Source organism: Myotis nattereri (assembly GCF_964212035.1).
Source record: "Myotis nattereri genome assembly, chromosome: 12".
Lineage (NCBI taxonomy): Eukaryota > Metazoa > Chordata > Mammalia > Chiroptera > Vespertilionidae > Myotis > Myotis nattereri.
The window spans coordinates 56683885-56704766 of record NC_138087.1 but is presented as its reverse complement, the minus strand read 5'-3'; the positions used below and the strand labels follow the sequence as shown (position 1 = coordinate 56704766).

Sequence of the window (20882 nt, the reverse complement as noted above, 5' to 3'; positions counted from 1 at the left end):
CTGCTGGTCGGGTTCCCGAGGAGCTGGGCCCTGTGCATTTAGGGCTTCTGTCTTCCTGGGCCAGAGCACCTCCCTGTGCCGGGACCCATTTTCTGAGCCTGGTATCTGTGCTCTCCTTTCTGTTCACAGCCCGAGGAGGGGTGGTCCCAAGGAAAACCCATGCCTATCACCAAGAGGACTGGGTGTGGTGTTGGGCAGAGAGCCCTGGGTCAGCTGTCCGACCTGATCTCCCACCACCAACTTCGTAGGCCGGGCAAGAAGAGTCACCTCCTCTCTGAAAGAGGTGGTTGGAGGGTGAGGACGAGGTAGTGAGAGGGTTGCTGCAGCTGCCCCAAGTCAGGGCTGTGGCGACTCAGCTCCAGTTCTGGCTCTTCCAGACCTTCCTCAGTCAGAGGCCCCACCGTCCCCTCGAGGCAGGGCATCCAGGCCGGAGTGACTGCAAAACCTGTGACTGTTTCCGGGCAGCCTCGGGCTCCTCAGGCTTCAGCGTGAAGGCCTGGGGGTGCGGGGCTCTCACAGGGAAGCCCAGCTCTGATCTGAGGCTCCTGTCCAAGGCTGGGGAAGGAGAACGTGCCCATCGCTGGGGACCAGGGACAGGCCCTCTCCCCCACAGGTGTGCACATGGGTTGGCACACCAGGCACGCTGTGCCCCACACAACCCTGGGGAGGGTGCGCAGGGTTCTTGCCCACCACATTCACGGGGCTGCAGGCGGCCCGAGGACACCAGGCCTCCTGCGGATCCCCACAAGGGCTGGGCGGCCTTTCTCATTTTCACTCTACTTTTCATATGCTGAGGCCCTTCTGTCACCAGAAGGATCTGTGAAGTGTGATGGTGGTGTGAGGTTGGACTGGGGGATCCTGGCTGTACCCCAACAAGCTGGGTGCTGTAACCCTAAGGGCCGTGACGGGGGAGACAAGAGCTGGTGCCTGGCACAGAGTACAGTGCCACTACGGGCAGGTGGTCTTTCCATGAGGAAACCCTCACTCCGAGGGCTCAGCCTGTGGAGGCCCAGCTCCAGGAGAGACTGCAGCCTTGAAAGTCAGGTTCCCTCCTCAGCCAATGGCAAACCACCTGGAGCAGACAGGAGCTGCCAGATGAGTGGGCGCTCCTGTCTTCCCTCTTCACCCACTCCCCTTCCTCCCCCATCTTCCTTCAACTCGCCCATGCTCTCCCTTCCTCTTCCCCTCCCCTCCCTCATTTTCCTTCTCTTCCTTCTCTCCACTTTTCTTCTCTCCTCCACCTTCTCTGCCCCGCGCCCCCCAGAGGAGAGGCTCTGCCCACTTGTGTAACCTGACCTGGTCCCTGGTCCCTGGTCCCTCCTAGCATCCTCTGAGCAGCTTTTCAAAAACACTGATGCTGGACCCGCTTAGGGCCTATTGTGGGGCAGGCACGGGCATTGTGGGGCAGGGGCATTGTGATACACTGAGAGGTTGGGGACCACAGGACAGTGAGGACTGACTGGTGGGGCCTCCTCCAGCCCCGAAGAGGGGAGCTAGAGCCAGAGCCAGGACGGAGAGCTGCCTGGCATAGAGCACTGGCCCACTACAGGCCAGGCTCAGCTTACAGATGAGGAGACAGGCTCAGAGGTTAACTTGGCCTAAGAGTTTAAGCCACGCTCAAGCCCAGAGGCCCTAAGGCAGAACCAGGGAGGGTTCCTCCCAGCTCCCCTCCCCCATGGGCCCAAGGGAAAGGGCTGCCCTGGCCCTTGGCAGCCTCCGGAGTGGTGTAGGGCCTGTGGGGAGAGCCCCAGGCAAAGAGGAATGGAAGGAAAAGCCGTCTGCCTGACCAGCAGGCTGTGGCAGAGAGTCACACTCCTAAGGTCTGAGGCTGCTGCTGCTCCTGGAGAGACTGCCGCCCTCTGGAGGGCGTTTGGGGCCCACCCCTGGTGTCAGGTTCCTGGCCCTGCACCACAGCTGTCGCCCCCATCCCCAGGGGCTGCTGCCTTCCAGGGCTGGAGGATCTGATCCCTCACAGCCCCCACCTTCCTACCCCAGGGGATGGGACCTCTTGCTTAAGCACCGCACTCCAGACTAATATTAGACCCCAGCAAGCTGAGGCCCACAGCCCATTCTACAGGGAGGGGGAGGAGTACCCAGGGGCCTTCCTGGGCCCAAATCCTAAGAAGAAAGGGAGTGCTCAAAGGAAGAGGAAGGGCCTGGAGGGCACTTGGGGAGGCCCCCCACCCCACACTCAGAACCTCACCTCCCGGAGCTGCTGTCCTATTTCTCAGCTCAGCCTCCCTCCGCACAGGACCATATGGTACAGAAAGTCCCAGTTGGGCAGGTAGAGGATTTGCCGCCCCCTCTTCCCACCGCCCCCCCCCCGCACCCCCCCCCCACACACACACACACACGGTCCCTTACATGGCAGGTTAAACAAAGCAGGCCATGCTGACACCTAGAGAAGGAAGGTGTTGGTTTCCTGGCCGATCCCAAGTAGCAGTACAGCCCAGCAGGAAGTACTGGCAGATGGGCCCAGCTTTGGAGCCAGACCTGTTACGTGGTTTCCCAGCTAGGGTTCCCCGGGAAAGTCTCTTCCACTCTGTTTCCCCATGTGTGCAGTACAGAGGATGCCAGGGACTAGCCTTCCTTAAATGGACACGGTTAAGGGGAGGGAAGGAACAGGGAAAAGGACCCCCCCACACATGGCATCTCCAAGAAGGGTCCCGGGGATGTCTATTGCAGAGGCCTCCAGTGGCCTCCCTTCTGCCCTTTGGTCCATATGCCCACGGCACCCACAGGTCCCTGTCAAACCAGCCTTTTTCCAAGCAGTCTCAGCCACCTACCTTCATGGCACAGTGTGGGATGGTGCAGATATAAGGCTGGGGGGGCCGGGGGGCCGGGGGGGCGGGGGGGGGGGCATCCACAGAGCAGCTGGGTGGCTTCCTGGGGAAGCAAGCATGTTGGTGCAAACCTGGAAGGAAGGATGAGTGGGTTTAGACCAGCCGTGGGCAAACTACGGCCTGCGGGCCGCATCCGGCCCGTTTGAAATGAATAAAACTATTGAAAAAAAAGACTGTACCCTTTTATGTAATGATGTTTACTTTGAATTTATATTAGTTCACACAAACACTCCATCCATGCTTTTGTTCCGGCCCTCCGGTCCAGTTTAAGAACCCATTGTGGCCCTCGAGTCAAAAAGTTTGCCCACTCCTGGTTTAGACAGTGGGAGCTGATGCGGTAAGGAATTCCTAGTGGACGAGAAGGTGTGAGCAAAGGCACAGAGGAGTATGTAAGGGGGTGGGAGATGTTCCAGAGATACTGCCTAAGCCCAGGTGAGTTAAGACATTCAGGTGCCTTAGCCTTCAAAAGGTTATGGTGCCTGGTCCCCAGGTGTCATTAAAAATAAAGGCAACATTGAACCGTAAGTATAAGGAACTCCCACAACATTCTGATTTTCCATGTGCTTTTTGGAACATCAAACACTCAACGCTGTCGTGCTGGTACCAGAAGTGTGCATCCAGCAGGCCTACTGAGCAGGCCAGCTCAACAGTCCCGGGTCAGGGCCGCGGAGCCGAGGCTTTGCAGGCCAGACTGAGGGGCTGGGCTTTGGGTGGTAGGCAGAGAGCCCATGGGCTCTGGGCAGGGCCGTGGCCCAATGAACACTGACTCACAGGCTTTGGCCCTGGCTTTTCTAAGGAGATGATCAAGAGACCACAAATACTTAGCGACTCTAAGCCTCAATTTTCTTCTTATCTGTAAAGTGAGGGTAATCATAGCGGCCACATAAAGGAGTTATCAGGATTAAATGAAATATATGTAAGTTAGGACACGGTGTGCACTTTTAATCGCTCAACAAATGTTGAGGCCTACTATGTTGCAGGCACTGTCTAGGGCCCTGGAGATACCACACTGAACAAAACAAAGAGCTTTTCTCAAGAGAGGCGGAGTGGCTATCAGCTCGGTCTTGGGAATCATTAGCTGTGTGTTCTAAAGCGAGGTATGTAACCTCCCTGGGCCTCGGCTTCCTTTTACGTAAACTGAGTAATAGTGTAACCTCATGGGCTTGTGAGCTAATTAATGCACGTAAGGTGCGAAGAACAGTGGTAGGTGGTGGTATTCAATGGCGGGGGCCTCCCCATCGCCTCTCCGCACCCCAAGCCTGCCAGGCTGCGCAGCAGCGCCCCCTCCTGGCTGCCGGGAGAAGGAAGAATCCGTCCCACACCCCGCAGCGCTCCCAGCCCTTTGGCTCCGGGGCCGGGTTACCTAGCGCTTCTCCTGCGGCGGGCTCTGCGCGCGCACTTCACCGGACTGGTGAATTAGGCCGTCTCATCTAATTCTCAGTGGCCCCTGAGACAGACACGGTGACTGTTTCCATTTCACCAGCGGGAAAACGGAGGCTCCGGGAGGTCGAGTCCCTTGTCCCGTCCCACGCAGCGAGGGGACCGGCGGGACGGCAAGCCAGGCGGGTCTGACTGTCCCCACCTCAGCCAGTCGCCGGGGAGCCCGCCCCAATCACTGCGGCGAGTGCACGCCGGTGTGTGCGCTGGGTCTGTGCGCGTGTGCACGCCCCGAGGCCAGCCCCGGGGGGCCGGGAGCGCGGCTGGGGGAGTGGAGAGGGAGGGGTGGCCCCGCGGGGTGCGCGGGCGGGGCTGTGCCAGACTCCTGCCCCGCCCACCAGCCCCGCCCGCCAGGCTGTGGGGGAGGAGGCGGTGGCTCTGGGCGCGGGGACTCGGCGGGCGGCGAGGAGCTCGGAACCGGATCCGGACGCCACCGCCACCTGCGCGGCCGTCATCAAGGTAGGGCGGCCCCGCGCTGCCAGCCGTGCCTCCCCGGTCTGCGCGCGGTGTGCGCTGCGTCTCCCGCTGCAGCACCCGGGAGGGATGCTGGGGCAGGGCGCGCCGCGGGGACCCGGCGGGGCGCGGGGGACCTGGCTTCCAGCCCCTCCGCGTGACCTTGCACAAAGCGCTGCTCCTCCCCAGGCCTCAGTTTCCCGTTTGGGGTAGGGGGCGCAATGGTGGCCCCCTTCTCACTGGGCGGTGAGGAGGGGCCGCCCCCAGGTCTAGGCTCCGGACGGCTAGGGCCCGGATGGGCACTGTCCAGCGCTCACCCCTCCCGCCCGCTGTGAGGGCCGCTCACCCTGGGTGTGGCCAGCCGGCCCCGACAGGCCCCCTTGTGGCCTGAGTGCCCCGCGGGACCCGTGTTGGGACTTTTCCTCTTGGTACAAAAAAACAGGAGGAGGGGACACCCCCAGGTCCCTGTCGAGCTGGCCTGGGTGTACGAGGTGGGGCGGTCAGAGTCTGCCGCCAAGTCGGCTTCGGGTCTGGGCTAGGGGATCCCTGGGTGGAAGGTGGTGGGGTCCTTGGCTGCAGAGGTGCCTGGATCAGGCCACACACGCAGCTGGCTTTAAGGAACGGTATGGGCAGACCCTTGGATATGCTCAGCTCTGTGTCCCAGCCCGGTGTGAGAGGAGTGGCTCACGTCCATGCGTGGACCCCAGAGGCCAGCAGTGCTAAGAGCCGGGGCTGGGTCAGAGCCCATGTCTGAAAAACTGTGGCTGGATGCTCTGAGTGAAGACCCCTGGCATGCGGCCCAGCCCCCTCCGGGAGACTCCCCCTGGAAGGTCTTGCTGCCCATTGCACACCGTCCTGGTGTGGATCTCGCTAGCTGTAAACAGCTGGAATCTGCTGTTCCTGCTCTGGGCACGTAGACACCCCCCCCCCTCCCCCACCCTGGGGCAAATCATCTGTCCCAATAAATCTCACCTGCAAGCTGAACTGCCCCAGGCCCAGCACTATTTCTCCAGCCAGAGCCAAAGGGAGCAAAGGCAGGACCAGGGACCTGAGGCGTCTGCCCCCTAGCGGGCAGTAGTCAGCCTGGGGTGTGTTCAGAGCCCAGTGTCCCTGCACCTCCTGTGCACATTGGGTTAGCAGCTGCCTTCAGGTCTGGAGCAGAGGAGGGGGCCGAGGAGCTCTTCTCCCGGTCTGCCCTCTTCCCCATCTTCTGTCCTGACCTGATTGAGGCAGTAGTTTATGATAATCAAGTCTTGGTCTTCTGGTCTCTCTTGTCCCCCTCCCCCCTCCAGGTGCTTTCTTACAGCAGGAAGAAAGTGGGGGCCACCTGGGCAGGTGGTGAGCTGTGTCATCAGAGATAGTGAGCAGAGGCCGGATGCGCACTTGCTCAGGGTGCGCTACCTCTGGCCTCAGTCTGTGATTCTGAGGGCTGAGGTGACCGTGCCTTGCCTCTGGCCATGGTGGAAGGGCACAGACCACAGGGAGTGCCCTTCGCCTCTCATAAAAGCTGGCTAAATCTGTGCTGTGATTCGGGCGTGGCTCGGGGTACTGGCGTTCAGTGCTTCCGAGATCTCCTGTCATCTCCGCATGTGACGGAGCTGGGCCCCCTTGTCCTGCTCAGCTCGTCCAGGCCATTATGGCCTCGTTGAGGAGCGTGGCCGAGTCTGGTTATTAAAAAGTCATCCTATGCTAAAATATTCTTAAGTGCACCATGAAATTACAAATGGGATCTTAACAAATCATCTCACCCAACCCCTTATTTTAGAGATAGGCATCATTGTCTCCAAAGGGGATGTGATGTGTCTAAGGTCACAGAGAAAACCAGCATCTAAGCCAAGGGTCCTGCTCCCAAGGCGTGTGTGTGTGTGTGTGTGAAAACACATACCAAATAGTATATGAAAGCAGTCTGTATTTATTCCTATAAAATTAGCAAAAATAAATATAAAAGGATATACCTCTGTGCTGACCAGGCTATAGGTATAGGGATTCTCTGGTGGATTTAATTTCGCAGGACAATCTGACAGCTTGTTTCAAAAGTCCATGAAATAATCTTAATTGCCCTTTGCCCCCAACTTTCTACTTTGAGGACTTTCCCATAAGGAAGTAACTACAGAGAGAGAGAGAGAGAGAGAGAGAGATGAGTATAATGGCCAACAAAGAAGCAGTGTGGTCCAAAGGCCATGGGACTAACGTCAGTGGGCACAGATTCCAAGGATGAACTCTTCCTCTACCCCACTGTAGCCTTAGGCCAAACCCTTCCCTTTCTGCGCCTTACTCTCCCCATCTGTGAAATGGGGTAGATTCCATGATTGATGAATTTTTTTCAGCTCTGATAACCCATGCTCTAGACTTAAATCTATTTTAACTGAAGCCTTTATTGGAAAAAGCAGTGGTAACCAAAGAAATAACCAAATCATGTTCCAGCCTTCCTCCACCATCATCAAATGAGTCCCCTCGGAGGCGGACAGCTAGCCTTTTTCCCTGGGAAGGGACTTTGTTCAGCCTCAGACCTTGGTTCTTTCCAAATGGCCAAAGCCTGGATTATTTTCTTCTGGCCCTTTAAATACAGTTCCTCCTGTTGTGACCCAACCACAAAATTATTTTCGTTGCTACTTCATAACTGTAATGTTGCTACTGTTATGAATCGTCATGTAAATATCTGATATGCAGGATGGTCTTAGGCGACCCCTGTGGAAGGGTCGTTCCACCGCCAAAGGGGTCGCGACCCACAGGTTGAGAACCGCTGCTTTAGAGCATAGTGTGTTTTTGTTTTTATGTTCTTTCCCAGATATCAGGGGACAGAGATTTTTCAGGAGGACCCAAAAATAATTTGGCAAGATCCTCTGTTTATTACTTTAAGCCTACAGTGTGTGTGTTGCCTTCTTCAGACAGACAGGAGGTGGTTTGCAATCACACCTAGTGAAGGGCCAGGAGTAGGTGACTTCGTTCTGTGGACAAACATTTACTGGGCACTTCCTGTGTGCGAGGCCTTGAGATGCCTCCCAGGCCTGCGGGCTGCCTCGGGAAACATCAGGTTAAACCATGTGACATGGCCAATATCTGGCTGCGTTTGACTGACAAGAAATGGCAATTTTATTTAGTTCAGCCTAAATGGAAATCATTAAAGAGCAGAGTAGTCACCACCTGCCTGATTCTGTCCTAAGCGCTTTGCATTGTTCGTTTGGTCGTTTAACCATCACTCATGGAGCATCTACATTGTGCTAGGTATTGTCTGTGAGTGGAGGGGTCTTGACAGTAATAAAAAAAAATAGACCAAAAAACTGTTTAAAGGAACTTGCTATCTAATGGGGGGGAAAGTAAGTAAAATAGGTGATGATAACTGAGACGGAGCATTAACGTAGGAGAGCATTTCTGGTGTGTGAAGGGGAATGGAAGGGAGGAGTTTCGGTTTTAAATGGGGTGGTCAGGGGGACTCATTGAGAGGTGATGTTTGGACGAAGGCCGGAAGGAGATGGAAGAGTGAACTGGGCTGATTTCTGGGGAAAGAGACTCCCAGAATGGTGGAAGGGTGGAAGGAACAGCCCATCAAAAGCCCTGAAAAGGACCATTCCTGGCAAGTTCAAGGAAGAGCAGGCTAGCACGGTGACTATGGGAGAGGACAGGTGAGAGAGGCCATGAGTCAGGTGTGTACCCCACCCAGACACTGTGGAATCCTATGTGTTTGTGAGGGAGATAATATTTTTATTCCTCTTTTTTAGTTAAGAATAGAAAAGTACAGAGAAGTTAAATAACTTGCTTAAACAGTGTCTCATGTACGAGCTAGGGCTTTTAGTCCAGGGCAGTGGGGGGCCATGGAAGGCTTTTGAACAGGGCTGGGGCATGGCCAGATTTGACTGTTAATGCAATTCCTTTGGGTATAGAAAAAGATTGTGGAAGTGAACTTAGGGGCAGGGGATGGAGGAGCTTGGTGCCGGGGGAGGGGGAAGAGGTCCAGTCCAGGTGAGCAGGAAAAGGAGGAGGAAGCCAGGCTGGTCTTGGGCTTATTTATTTAGCAAACAATAGCATTTCCACGTACCAGCTAAGATTTTACATACATTAACCCATTCAATCCCCAAAGCAATCTATAGAATGGATACTACTATTATTCATTATTATTCCCACTTTTAAAATGGGTATATGATATTATAAGTAAATTGTATCTCAATAAAGTTAATTTACAAAGAAAGTATATTTGTTTTTTATGTTATAAACACTTGATAATGGAGAATTTAGAAAAGACAGGAAAATAGATAGAAAATAAATTCCCCTCATCTCAGATAATCAATATAAATATCTTGGTGTATTTATTTTCTATCTTTTTTCTACTATAGTCCCCATTTTACAGTGAGGACACTGAGGCCCAGAGATGTTGGGCAGCTTGCCGAGGGCCATACATTTGAACCCATGTCATCTGGCTCTAGTGTCCAGGATCTTAGTCCCTGTGCTATGCTGCCTGCAAGGTCAGAGTTGGTGGATTCCTTTGAGACCATGCTTTTCCACTCCCCTCCCCCACCTTCCGTTCCCCTGACCCCTGGCATCATTTCACCGAGAGGGAAAGTGAAGCCCAGTGAAAGGCAGGGCCTGGCTGGGCATCTTACAACCAGTTGAGAGCAGACCTGTGAGGTCTTACTCTAATAAGAAGAAATCGGGAGCTGAGGACTTGTGCTGGGTTGATGTGACAGCTGCTTCCAGCCTGGCCCAGAGCCCGGAGCTTGCAGGGAGCTGGCAGGTGGTGTGACCCTGCCCACAGCGGGCACTAGGGGACTGCCAGGGCCAGCCCGCGTTCCCTGGGCCCGAGTCTCATCCTGCAGCCGGTCCTGATTGGGAGGTGGCCGGCTGATGGGGAGGGGGAGTTTGGGGCCTTGCCAAACCGAGCCTGCAGGCCTCCCGGGAGGAGTTGCCTCTTGTCCTCTGCCTGTGCATTTGTTTCTGGCTCTCGGGCCTGCACGTTCCTGGGGCTGCCTGCTGCCAGGGCTGCAGCCTGGCGTCCAGGCCCAGCTCAACCACTGAGGGAGCCTTGAGCCAGGGTCTTTCCCTCCCCATCTGCAAAGTGTCATCAGAATGGCGCCAGCTGCAGGATGAAGTGAGATGTAGACAGAAAATGCTGGCACAGTGCGCGGCACAATGAAATGCTCATTCCTAAGGCTACACCAGGGTGGTGGCCTACCCCTCCCACCACACTCCCCTTCACACCTGGCTGGACCAGGTAGGGCCCGACCAGTGCAAGAGGATCCAGAAATGAACCTCTGGCAGTGGCTTGGAGTCCAAGAGTGCAGACAACCAGGGACACAGTGGAACGAAAGAAGCCACACTCTGAGGGGGAGACCTGACCTGGTCACAGACGTGCTCCGAAGGCAAGTCCTGTCCCTTCTATACGCCTCTTGTCCTCATACACAACGTGGGGAGGCTGTTTCCTGCCTTAATAATCGTAATGATCTTCATTCCAGCAGCTATCAATTGAGGTTTTTCTATACTTGGAGAGTATGGGTGGGGAGATAAGCCAGACCCATCATTACCTTCAAGGGCGCACAGCTTGGAGTGGGGTGGGGCTTGGGAAGGCTTTCTGGAGGTTGTTGGTACAGTTTGGAGTCGGCCAGACTCTGAATGGAAGGAAAGCAGGGAGGTCGTTTGGTAAATCACCCCTCCTCTCTGAACCTCAGTCTTTTCATCTGTAAAATGAAGGTCACGGCTACCTGCTTTGCCTAATGTATTGTGAGACTCAAAATTGCATAGAGTATGGAAATGCTTTACAAGCTGTAAAACGCCAGACACCTGTTCCTTGTTGTTCATTGTGGTGTCTGGAGCCCCCGGGGTAGGGGAACACCCAGCCAGCCTTGGGTCTGGGAGAACATCGGGCCTGTTTTGAAAGGCCTGCAATCAAATCCAGCAGGACAGACAGCCCTACTCACCTCACACCCCATGATTTAAGAGCTCAAGAGTACTTCTGTGGGTGCGGCTTTGCTTAGTGGGGCCCTGAAGGCAGCCATGACCTGAGGAAGCGGGGACAAGTGTCCCAGGGACCTTTCAGGCCATAAACTGCTGTATCCTGGTCAGGCCTCGGGACCTGGAGGGGAAGGGTTGGAGGGGGAGCACCATGAGGTCACTGAGAGGTTTTCAATGTCGCAGAAACTATAAAAGCAAAGGAGAGAGCATGTGGCATGAGCCTGTTTGGATATGTCTACACACATGTAACCAACACAGAAATATCCAGACACACATCAAGCCGGTTTCACCAGATGGCAGGGTTTATTGTCTTTTGTCTTTATTTTGACATTTGTATACGTGATACACATTTCATTTCTATTGAGATGTGGCTGTATGTGAGATACGTCACAATAGAATAGTAGTGGCGGCGATCACCCGGCCAGTCTGGCATCACTGGGCGCGGGGAGGTCTGGGTGGCGTCCGCAGCTTACCCTCCGGGGCAGCTGAGAGCAGAGTCCGGGCCGGCTTGATAAGTGGGCCGCACTGGAGGACACGTCTCAGGGTGGGTCCCAGGACTCGCCTCTTGGGACAAAGACTGAGGGTCTAGGTGGCTGCAGGCACAGTTAGCATTGTGACCAGACTGCCCCAAAGCCAGGGACTGCAGGCTGTGTCACCAGGAGCAGAGGGTCCGAGGGTCCTGCTGGACTCCGGCCACCCCCGCGTGGGACCAGGACGGCGGGACAGATTCAGAAGCCATGGGGCCGGGGCAGGGCCTGGGCCTTCAGGTTCCCCGAAGCTCTAGGGTTCCGTGCCATCAGACCAGACCCCAGCAGACCCCTTTCCCTCCACCATGTGTGTGCGTGCTCTCTGGACCCTGGACTCCCACAGACCTTCCTGCCTCTTTGCAAAGGAAGTGAAGCAATTGCTGCATTTCACTGAATGCAGGGCACCATCTACTGGGAGCAGCGCCATTATTTTTTAACCCATTAGGAAAGAAAACATGTCAGACAAACTCTGACCGTGAGTCACATTTCAGTTTCAGCTTAAAAGTGGTGTCTTGAAATCAATTAGCTGTGATGCGTGGCAGCCCCCCACCCCCCGACTAGGCCCGTAATGTACTTTTACTCTCTCAGTCCTTACAAGCACCCGCTGGCTAGATATTCTTGTCCTGTTTGTACAGATGAGGAGATCGGGGCCCAGAGAGGTGAAGTGACTCTTGCAGGGTCACACAGCATAAGAGGGAAAGGTGGGATTTGAACTCTGCTCTGACCAGATGCCACTACTTTGTCCTCATCCAACCCCACAAAGAAAAGGCTCCTGAGTTCTGGCCCTTGGGCAGGAGAACATGTCCACACTTTGGCGTAAACCACATGCCAGTTCAGAAATGCCCCGTGGGCTGGTCATTCGGTGCCCAGCACGGTGAGCAATGGGGCAGGCCTGGGGGAGGCTGGGAGCTCAGGGGCAGGGGGAGCTTTGAGAGCTTGTTGGCTGGATCATTCGCCCCCTCCTTGCTATGCCCACTAACAGGAGGAGGTTGGCCTGTGGGCCACCCTGGAGAGAGACCACAGGGGCCTGCCCCACACAGGCTCCTAGAATCTCGCCCACATTAGCCCATTCATTTATTCCTTAAAGTGTTGTGTTTTTTTTAATCCTCATCTGAGGATATGTTTTTATTGATTTTCAGAGAGAGGGGGAGGGAAAGAGAGAGAAACTTCAATGTGAGAAACATGGACTGATTGCCTTCCGCATACAACCAGGAATCGAACCTGCAACCTTTTGGTGTATGGGACTGCACTCCAGCCAAGGAGCCACTCAGCCAGGCCTTAAAGTTATTTTTTAATTTAATTTTTGGACGTGACCTTTGTCCACGTCTTGATCACTTTCTGCAGGTGAAGCTCGGCTCAGAGCTAGGCATACAGAACAGAGCAAAACAGACACAGGTGCTGCCCTCGTGGGCTCACAGAACAAAGGAGGTATATGGGCAGTAGTCCTGGAGTCCCCCAAAACCTGGGGCAGGCACCCGGATGAACAGAGAGGTTGTGGCAGCGTGCAGAGGCATGTACCAGTCCAGGGTCTCCGCAGAAGGCTGTTCGGAGGGAAGGACTTTTGAGCTGAGATCGGAAAAGGAAGTAGGGGTGGCCAGGTGAGGGTGGGAGGGGAGCAGGCTGGACCAGAGCAGCCCCTGTGCAGGCCCTGAGGCTGGAGGCAGCGGGTCTGTGAAGAACTGAACGCCCTGAGTGTCGCTCTGGTCCCGGGCGAGATGACGCTGGAGAGGAGGACTGGGCCCTGCGTTATGTTATCCTGGGGAGGGTCTGTGGCCCACGGCTCTCTCCTGGGGTCTGAACCCTTTTTATTGATCCATCGGGGGCACTGACAAAGGCCTGGTCACATCTGGCAAGGACCTGGAGGTGGGGAGGGTGTGGTCAGTAAGGGGGTGCTTGAATTATTGACTTTGGAAGCAGGTGGAACATTTTTGCATGATGACAAGGTGCAGGGTGCGGCCAGGAGAAGGGATGGCAGGTCAAGGCAGGGAGGCTCTCAGAAGACGAGCTGGTCCCGAGCACAGGGACACTGAGATGGGGGAGGCCGTGGGACGTGTCCGAGGCCGCATGCTAGGAAGTGGCTCTCCCGGTGTGGTTTTCTGTGCTAGGAGCTCCAGATGCCAGAGGGAGGTGCCTTTCTTGCATCTTCCTCTGGAGAGAACATAATGCTGCTGAGTCCGCAGCCCAGGCTGGGAGTCAGGAGGCCTGGGGAGGGCGCGTGGCCCGCGGGGGACGGACAAGAATGCATGCAGGAAGGCTTCCCGCAAGAGGTGCAGCTTCAGCTGAGCCGTGAAGGAGCTGGACCTGCAGAGCGGTGGGAGGGAGTTCCTGGCCCAGGAACCACACAGGCAAGCGGCTGGAGGCAGGAAGCATATGGGCTCTTCGGGACGCGGCGCACACACAGTTGGGCTTGGCTCAGTCCAAGCGGAAAGCGACAGGTACTGGGCAGATACCCGCGCAGGAGGAGTGCTTTATCGCGGACGTTGTTTAGAATTGCAGGCCCATCGTGAGGAGAGAAAGTCAGACTCTTAGTGGATTTTATTATTTTTTAAGTCTCTATAGAAAATGCACCCCCTTGTTGTCTGTACCTAGGCGGACTGTGCCCCTCCCTACTGCCCTTGCCCTCCCCCACTTCCCCTGCCCAGCAGGGGTAATAGAGCCTCAGAAGGCCCAGGACCCATGTCCACAGCGGCCCACACCCACGCCAGGCCTGGGCTGGAACCCCTGGGACCATTGGGCGCAGGAGATCCGAGTCCTGCAGCGTCCAGGGTGCTCTTGGTGGTCGGAAGCAGAATCCTCAGGATTCCAGATCTCTCCCCCCAGGTAGACCCCACCGGAGTATAAGGACAGCGGCAACACCCCTCAGGTTACTTTCCAGCTCACAGCTGTCTCTGGGACGCGGGACCCCAGGGGCTCTCAAACTACAGCTGGGAGCTGGGTTTAATTAGACGCATTTCGCAGGTAAGGAAGATGAGCCTTCCGAGTGAAGCAGAGTGACTCCTACATCCAAGGCTGCTGAAGGCCCCACGTCCCCTTCCTGGTAGCACTTGTAACGCTTGCTGGGATGCACATCTCCCTGCCACCCACAGCAACCTCAGAGCCGGCGAGTGACCTCACAGCTCAGGGGAGGCAGCCCGAGGGCTGAGCTGTGCAGGGGCCTGCCTTTGGCCTAGGAAGAGGGCCAGTGAGGGGCTGGGCTGTGGCCTGGACACGGAGGCTGCGGGTTTCAGCATCAAGAACTAGTTCCCTTTGGCTTCTGACACTCACCAGCAGGTGGCTTTGCACAAGTTACATCCCATCCCGCTGTTTCCTCATCTGCAAAGTGAGGGGTGAGACCAGGTGACCTCTGCCGCCCCTGCAGCCTGAAACCCTCTGAGAGCCCCCCGTCTTCTGTCCTGGTGGCCTCCAAGGTGAGGCATGGAAGACACTCTTTGGGGTTCAGGAAACATATTATGTAAACAAGAAAATAATTGTTAAAAGCTTGGGTCCCACGCTGGTGTTCGCGCTGCTGCTGCCGCTCTGACACACACACCCCTCCCCCCCCCCCCCTCGTTGGCGATCACACTGTGATGTCTCCATCTTCCTACCCACTCCCAGGACGGAGGCCCTATGGCTCCCTCTGGGCTCACAGCACGGGGGTCTGTCTCCATCTGGGGACTTGGAAAATGTGCCCCCATTTACCCTCCCCTCGTGGGGGCTGCTGGTGCTCCGCTGGCTTTTCTCCCAGCACAGACTTGGGGTCTGTCTTCCCTCCTGACCCCAAGGAGCCCCATCTTTCCCAGCCTAAACTTCACTCGGAAGAAACGCAGCCCCCCTTTCCGAAGATCTGAGCCCCAGGAGGGCCCGGCTGGGATGAGTGACCCGGCCTCACAATTGGAAGATCTTTCTTCCCCAGCCATCCTTGGAATTTGTCCCTCTGAGAAAGGCAGCGCAGATAAGGAACAAAATGCTTGGTATGGTATCCAGACACAGGAACAAAGGGGACGTTGTTTCCTGTCTTAGAGATCGTCCTGGGCTGGGAGGGGGGGCTGGAAACCTGGATCCCATTCTTGGTTCTGCCCTGTTTGGGTGGCCCTGGGCATGCTGCCTCAGTTTCCCCTCCTGCACCCCATGATCTCTTAGGGTTTGGCCAGTGCTACTATTATGAGACATGAAGTCTGGGATCTTTGCGGGGAACTGCTCTACTGAATGGTCCTCAGGCTGCATCTAGGGGGCCCGAGGGGGGTCTGGGCCCCAAACTGGGTGTGAGATGGGGACCGCCTGGAGCATTATGGGGCGGCAACCAAAATGGGGAGACGATGGGAAAGGGCGTCATGCAAGAAACTCCCTAACCTGGAGTGAAGCCATCCCAGCGGCCCGTAGTCAGGGCCTCACATCTCTGAAGGGCTGCTGTGGGGCAGCGGATGTGGTTGGCGCGCAGTGGGGGAAATCGTAGATTTCCGCTCTGGAGGAGGGGGAAGTCTAACGGCTGAGCTCTTCTGCCCCCGCCCGGGAGGGGTGAGCTTCCCATCACTAGAGCAACCCAAGCAGAAGCCCTGACTCTCCAGGTGGAATGGTGTGGGAAGGAGGGCGGGCAGCTGTGCTGAGTCCCTGCCCTGGGCCATCCTGAGATGATGTGTCTGTTTCTTGCCCCCAGAAACAGCCGGTCTGGCTAAAAATTAGGTTAGATAAGAATTAGAGTTTTAGATTCGCAGTCGGCACTGAGGGGCTAAGGGAGGGCCCTGGGCTCTCTGCCCTGATGCCTGCGCTTCAGGCGGGGAGGCCGCCATGGGAGCGCCTGCGGCTCCTGCGTGCTGAGCCGTGTGTGTGTACCAGGAAGAAGAGCTGAGAGAGGGAGAGCCCTAAAGCATCACAGCTGCAGGGGCTGGCGTTGGGAAGTGGCTGTGCTCAGGGAGCCTTTGCAGGACCGCTCCTGCTGCCTCCTGGCTGCGTAACCTCAGAGGAGTGACCCCATTGCTCTGAGCTGAGCACAAGTTGCTGCATCTGTAAAAGGGGGGTGCTTCTCCCCACCCCGAGGTGGATGTGAGGAGCAAATGCCACGTGCATGGGAGGACTGTCAGTCACGGAGCAGGTTACAGCCAGGGTTCTCACAGAGGGTCCCTGGAACTCGCCAGATGCAGATTCTCAGGCCCCGGGCTTGCTGAGTCGGAGACGAGGATGGGCCCAGCAATCTGGGTGCTCATCAGCCTCCCTCCTGAGGGGCTCTGGAGTTTCAGACCCACTGCTGCACGCAAAACGTAAAGGAGAGGCCCTGGCCGGGTGCCCCATTGGTTAGCGTCATCCAGATACGCCAAGGTTGTGGGTTTGATCTCCAGTCAGGGCACATACAAGAAGCAACTCAGAATAAGAATGCAGAAATAAGTGGAACAGCAGATCTGTTTCTCTCTCTCTCTCTCCCTCTCTCTCTCTCTCTCTCTCTCTCTCTCTCTCTGTTTCTGTCTCTGTATCTCTCTCTGAAAGTCTCTCACTCTCTTCCTCTCTCTCTAAAATCAACAAATTTAAAAAATGTAAAAACAAAGTAAAGAAAACGCTGTGAAGGAGATGCTGTCACCAGTCCTTGCAGAGTCGGTGTTGGGGCGGAAGCGCCTCTCCGGCCTGGTGCCCCGACGTCTTCGCTCTACGCTTCATCCTCCGCTGGGCCGGGTGCCCTCCCCGGCCAGCAGGCCAGTCTGAACACACCATCTGGGCGAAGCCCAGGGAGGCTGGACAGGGGAGAAGGTGGCCTCGCCATCCCCTCCCGGCAGCTGTTACAGTGCCAGCTGGGGAGTCGAGGAAGGCAGAGCGGCGGCATTTATCTCCGTGTTAATGAGCAGGTGAGGGGGAAGCAGGAAGGGATTGCCCACCCTCCTCCTGAGCAGAGCACTGGCCGCCCAGGCATGTGCAGGAGCAGCAGCCTTCAGTCGGACCTGGGGATTCCTACCACAGGGAATGGGTTGAAGGATGAAAGAAAACGATTTTCTGATTTAAAAGCCCCAGCTGCTGGATGTGGCCTGCAGGCCAGGCCTCCCAGCTCAGTTGCTCGAAGAGCTAAGATCTGTAGAGGTGGCAGGTCAGGCCCTGACTCCTGCTCACCAAATCTGCCGGCTCTGCGCACTCCTCCCTAATCATCGACTCTCCTTTCCTCCCGAGTCCAGACCAGGAAGGCCTCAGGCTCTTCCCCCTCCTCCCCGTGCTCCGCAGCCCTCCAGCCTCCTAGAGCCGGCTATGAAACAGAACCACTTATTTCTTCCTTAGACACAAGCCCAAAGTTAAGAAAGACGATATAGGGTGGGGCCAAGGCTGGTTTACACTTGTGAGTACAGGAAACACAGAGTATTCTTGTATTTCAATTTATTAATTATTGCATTCTTTTCCATTGCAAACAACTGTAAACATACAGTTGCCCCACCCTGTACTTTCCCAGGGCAAACGTTCTAACTTCCAAATTGCAGCTAAGTCCACGTCAGCTCTGACCGGGTCACACCACTGCTCACAAACTGGGATGCCTCCCGTCGTCTCAGGTGCCAGCTCCGTGGCCGGCGTTCAGAGCCCATGCCCAGCCCCCTCTCCAGCCACGGCCCTCATTGCTCCCTGCATTCGCCCAGATCCCAGCCCAACCAGACCCTGATGGCTTCCTGAATGTGCCTGTGGCGTCCCCACCCCACACTGCACTCCCCTCTCTTGGCCTCAGCGCTCCGCCCTGAGCCACCGTGCTGCCAGGTGTGGAGGTGCGGCTGAGCTATGCCTTCCACCTGAGTGAGTGCCTTCCTTCACTCTGTGCCGGGCTCACTCACTTTGCGCTTAAGGTTTAGCTCGAAAATCTGCCCTGCAGCCCTCACCAACTCCCCAGATTTCCATCTCCCTGTTGCAGCCTGCTTAGCCTGTTTGCCCTGAATCGAGCTTGCTGGTTCCATGTCGGCCTCCTCACCGCTCCTGCCACACCACAGCCCCAGGGCAGGACAGGCTCCGGGAGGGCCCAGCAGCAGGGCAGGTGTGTGCTGATTCCTGGGTCCGAGGCAGGGACCCGCTGACAACAATGCAGGCCCTGGCCAGACGCCCATCCCAGGAGGCGGTCCAGCTTCAGCCCCATCTCCTGCTCAAGGGGACCCTGAGCAAGACACCCTCCCTCTCTGGGCCTCGGTATCCCTCACTGTCCAAAGACAGATCAACACTCTGCCAAGGATGGGGCGGGGAGCAGGAAGTGGAGCCTCTACGTTTTGTCTCCTGGGGGTGTCTTTCGAACGCCCCACGTGACCTTATCTCTGGAAACGGCTAGATAAGGAGACTGTGGGGCAATAAGTCTACACGGAGTTTGGGTCAGGGCCTGATGTGGGGGGACACACAGGAGAAGCCCTGTTCCGTGTCCCCCAAGGGTGAAGGCGCCAGGCAGACAGCTCCACGCCCTCACGGCCCCCGGGTTTGGCATGTGCAGGCTGCAGAGCCCTCACGGATCATCCGAACCGGTGGGCGGGGCGGGGCATTGCCGGTCTGTGGGTGGAAAGTCAACACCTGAGATGGGACAGGATTTGTGCAGAGTCATGGGACAAATGGTGTCAGAATTAGGACTGTCCCGCCTGGCCTGGCCAGCACACCTGCGAAGAAAGGACAGGCTCAGCCCCGGTCCTCATGCCCAGGGCGGGCAGGAGGGGCTGGTGGTGCTGTGAAAGCTCGATCCAGGGGCCAGATGGTCTCCCCCCAGCCCCCCAGTGCCTGCCTAGGGGATCTGGCCTGTGGGTGGGCAAAGCAAAGGGGAGGGCCATTGGGGATGGATGGATGGACGGATGGACGGACGGACAGACGACCGGTCAAAGAAGGAAGAATCCAGGGAGCAGGACAGGAGGGGGCACCCACCAGCTGGGCTCCTCCTTCGCACCAGACGCGTGCGAGGGGTATGACACCCATTCTCTCTGTGGCCCCTGGCAGGACCTGCGAGGGAGCTATTAGGACCCTTTTACAGATGAGGTGCTGAGGAGCAGAGACAAGTGGGTCTAGGATTCGAACCTGGTCCCTCCTCTCCCCCTGCCCTGGTACCTCACAGGCAGAGATTGTCAGTCCTGGGAGCCGGGAGGCCCCAGGAGGTGGTTCTGTTTGGCCTGGGCCCAGGAAGAAGCTGTGAGAGGAGGGGGTGTCCTGGGAGCCCAGCCCAGTGCCCATGGACTCGGCGGGGGGCGGGGGGGCTGACGAGGTTCGAGGCAGAGAGAAGGGCTGTGAGCGAAGATGGGGGCTGGGAAAACACAGTGCTTTCAGGGGGAGCAGATAAATCTGTCTGGTTCAAAGGGCAGGTCTGTGGAGAAGAGAAGGCCGTGGGGGAATGCGGGGGGAGGGGAGGGGCGCGGGCACACAGCCCAAGTCCAGCCCAGGGCTTTATCCTGAGGACAGAGGGGGCCCTAAGGGGAAGACAGCGTCAGGGTGGGGGCAGGATAGGAACCAGGGGCAGGGAGGGGCAGGTCAGAGTCACCAAGAGAAAGGCTGCCCAGCTTGGGGGAGGGGTAGAGAGCAGGTGGGACCCTGGGGCAGGGGAGGGGGCCATCTTAGGAGGCCCCTGCCCCTCAGGGCACAGGGACGGCTCTGGGCAGCGTCAGATGTCAGGAGGCGGCCTCCCTCAGGCCTAATCTCATCAGGAGGAGAGAGGCATTTTCTTGGCTCGCTCTCTGACTCCGTCTGTATTTCCTGTGGCCGTGCAGGGCATCTGTGCTGGACCAGAAGGACCGGAGCCTGGGGGAGGGGGAGGGGGAGGCGGGAGGACGCTGGGCAGAGAACCTGGAGACACCACTGTTTTCTACTTGGTGGCTGCAGGGGCCTCTGCTTCCCCTGTTCATGAATTGGGGGCAGGCAGCATTCGAGGCGGGGCCATACCACCCCCCCTTCCCCCCACAAGAGCCCCTGTCCCCCAGCACAGGGCCGAGCTCAGCTGCCCTGCCCTCGGAGAGCCCTGCCAGGAAGATGCGCAGGTTCCCTGACCAGCGGGGATGGCTGGCTTTCGCTGTGCTTGTCTGCTCCCTCCATCAGCGTGGCCAGCACCAGGGCGCAGGCCGCCGTGCCTCGTGGCTGCGTTGCACTTTCTGGTTTGGGATCCTTGCTCAGATTCCCCGAAGGTGGGGCCCTCAGCACAGACCTGTCATGCACGACATCGAGTCTTAGCGTCCTGTAAGCATTGGGACCACAGCAGTCTTGACAGCCGACACTTGCTGAGTGCCAAGCATTCACCCAGCATTGCTGCGTGGATTGTCTCATCTAATGGCCAGGGCAGCCCTGTGAGAAAGTGTGGACCTGGGACTAAACAGGCCGGCTTTGCATTCCAGCTCAGGTGCCTACTAGCTGTGTGACTTTGGGCAAGTTACTTAACCTCTCTGCGCCCCAGTTTCCGCTTCTGGAGAAATGGGGTGACCGTATTTATGGAACTGCTGTGAGGGTTGAGTGAGTCCATGGGACATACTTCACACATAGTAAGCAACGTGTTAGCTGTTATTTTTGTTGTTGTTACAACGCCTGATTGTACTGGTGAGGAAATAGACTCTTAGTAACTTGCCCAGTCACACAGGTGTGATGGACGTGTCCTATCACCACACTTTCATCAGATACCCACACGCCGCCCGTGGCTGCGGGCACTTGAAATGCTGCCGGTGCAGCTGAGCAGCTGGGTGTTACATTTAATTTCATGTTCACGTTAGTTTAGAAGCCGGGTGTGGCGGGAGGCCCTGTG

General features: G+C 56.9%; 1 protein-coding gene across 2 annotated transcripts in view; it reads left to right on the top strand.

The window, feature by feature from the left end:
* The first annotated feature begins 4638 nt into the window (after window positions 1-4638).
* Window positions 4639-20882, top strand: part of CORO2A (coronin 2A) — a 43991-nt gene continuing 27747 nt past the window's right edge. For both annotated transcript variants that reach the window (XM_081102989.1, XM_081102990.1), the window contains exon 1: window positions 4639-4739. The gene's annotated coding sequence lies outside the window, so the exon portion shown is untranslated. The remainder of the gene's footprint in view (window positions 4740-20882) is intronic.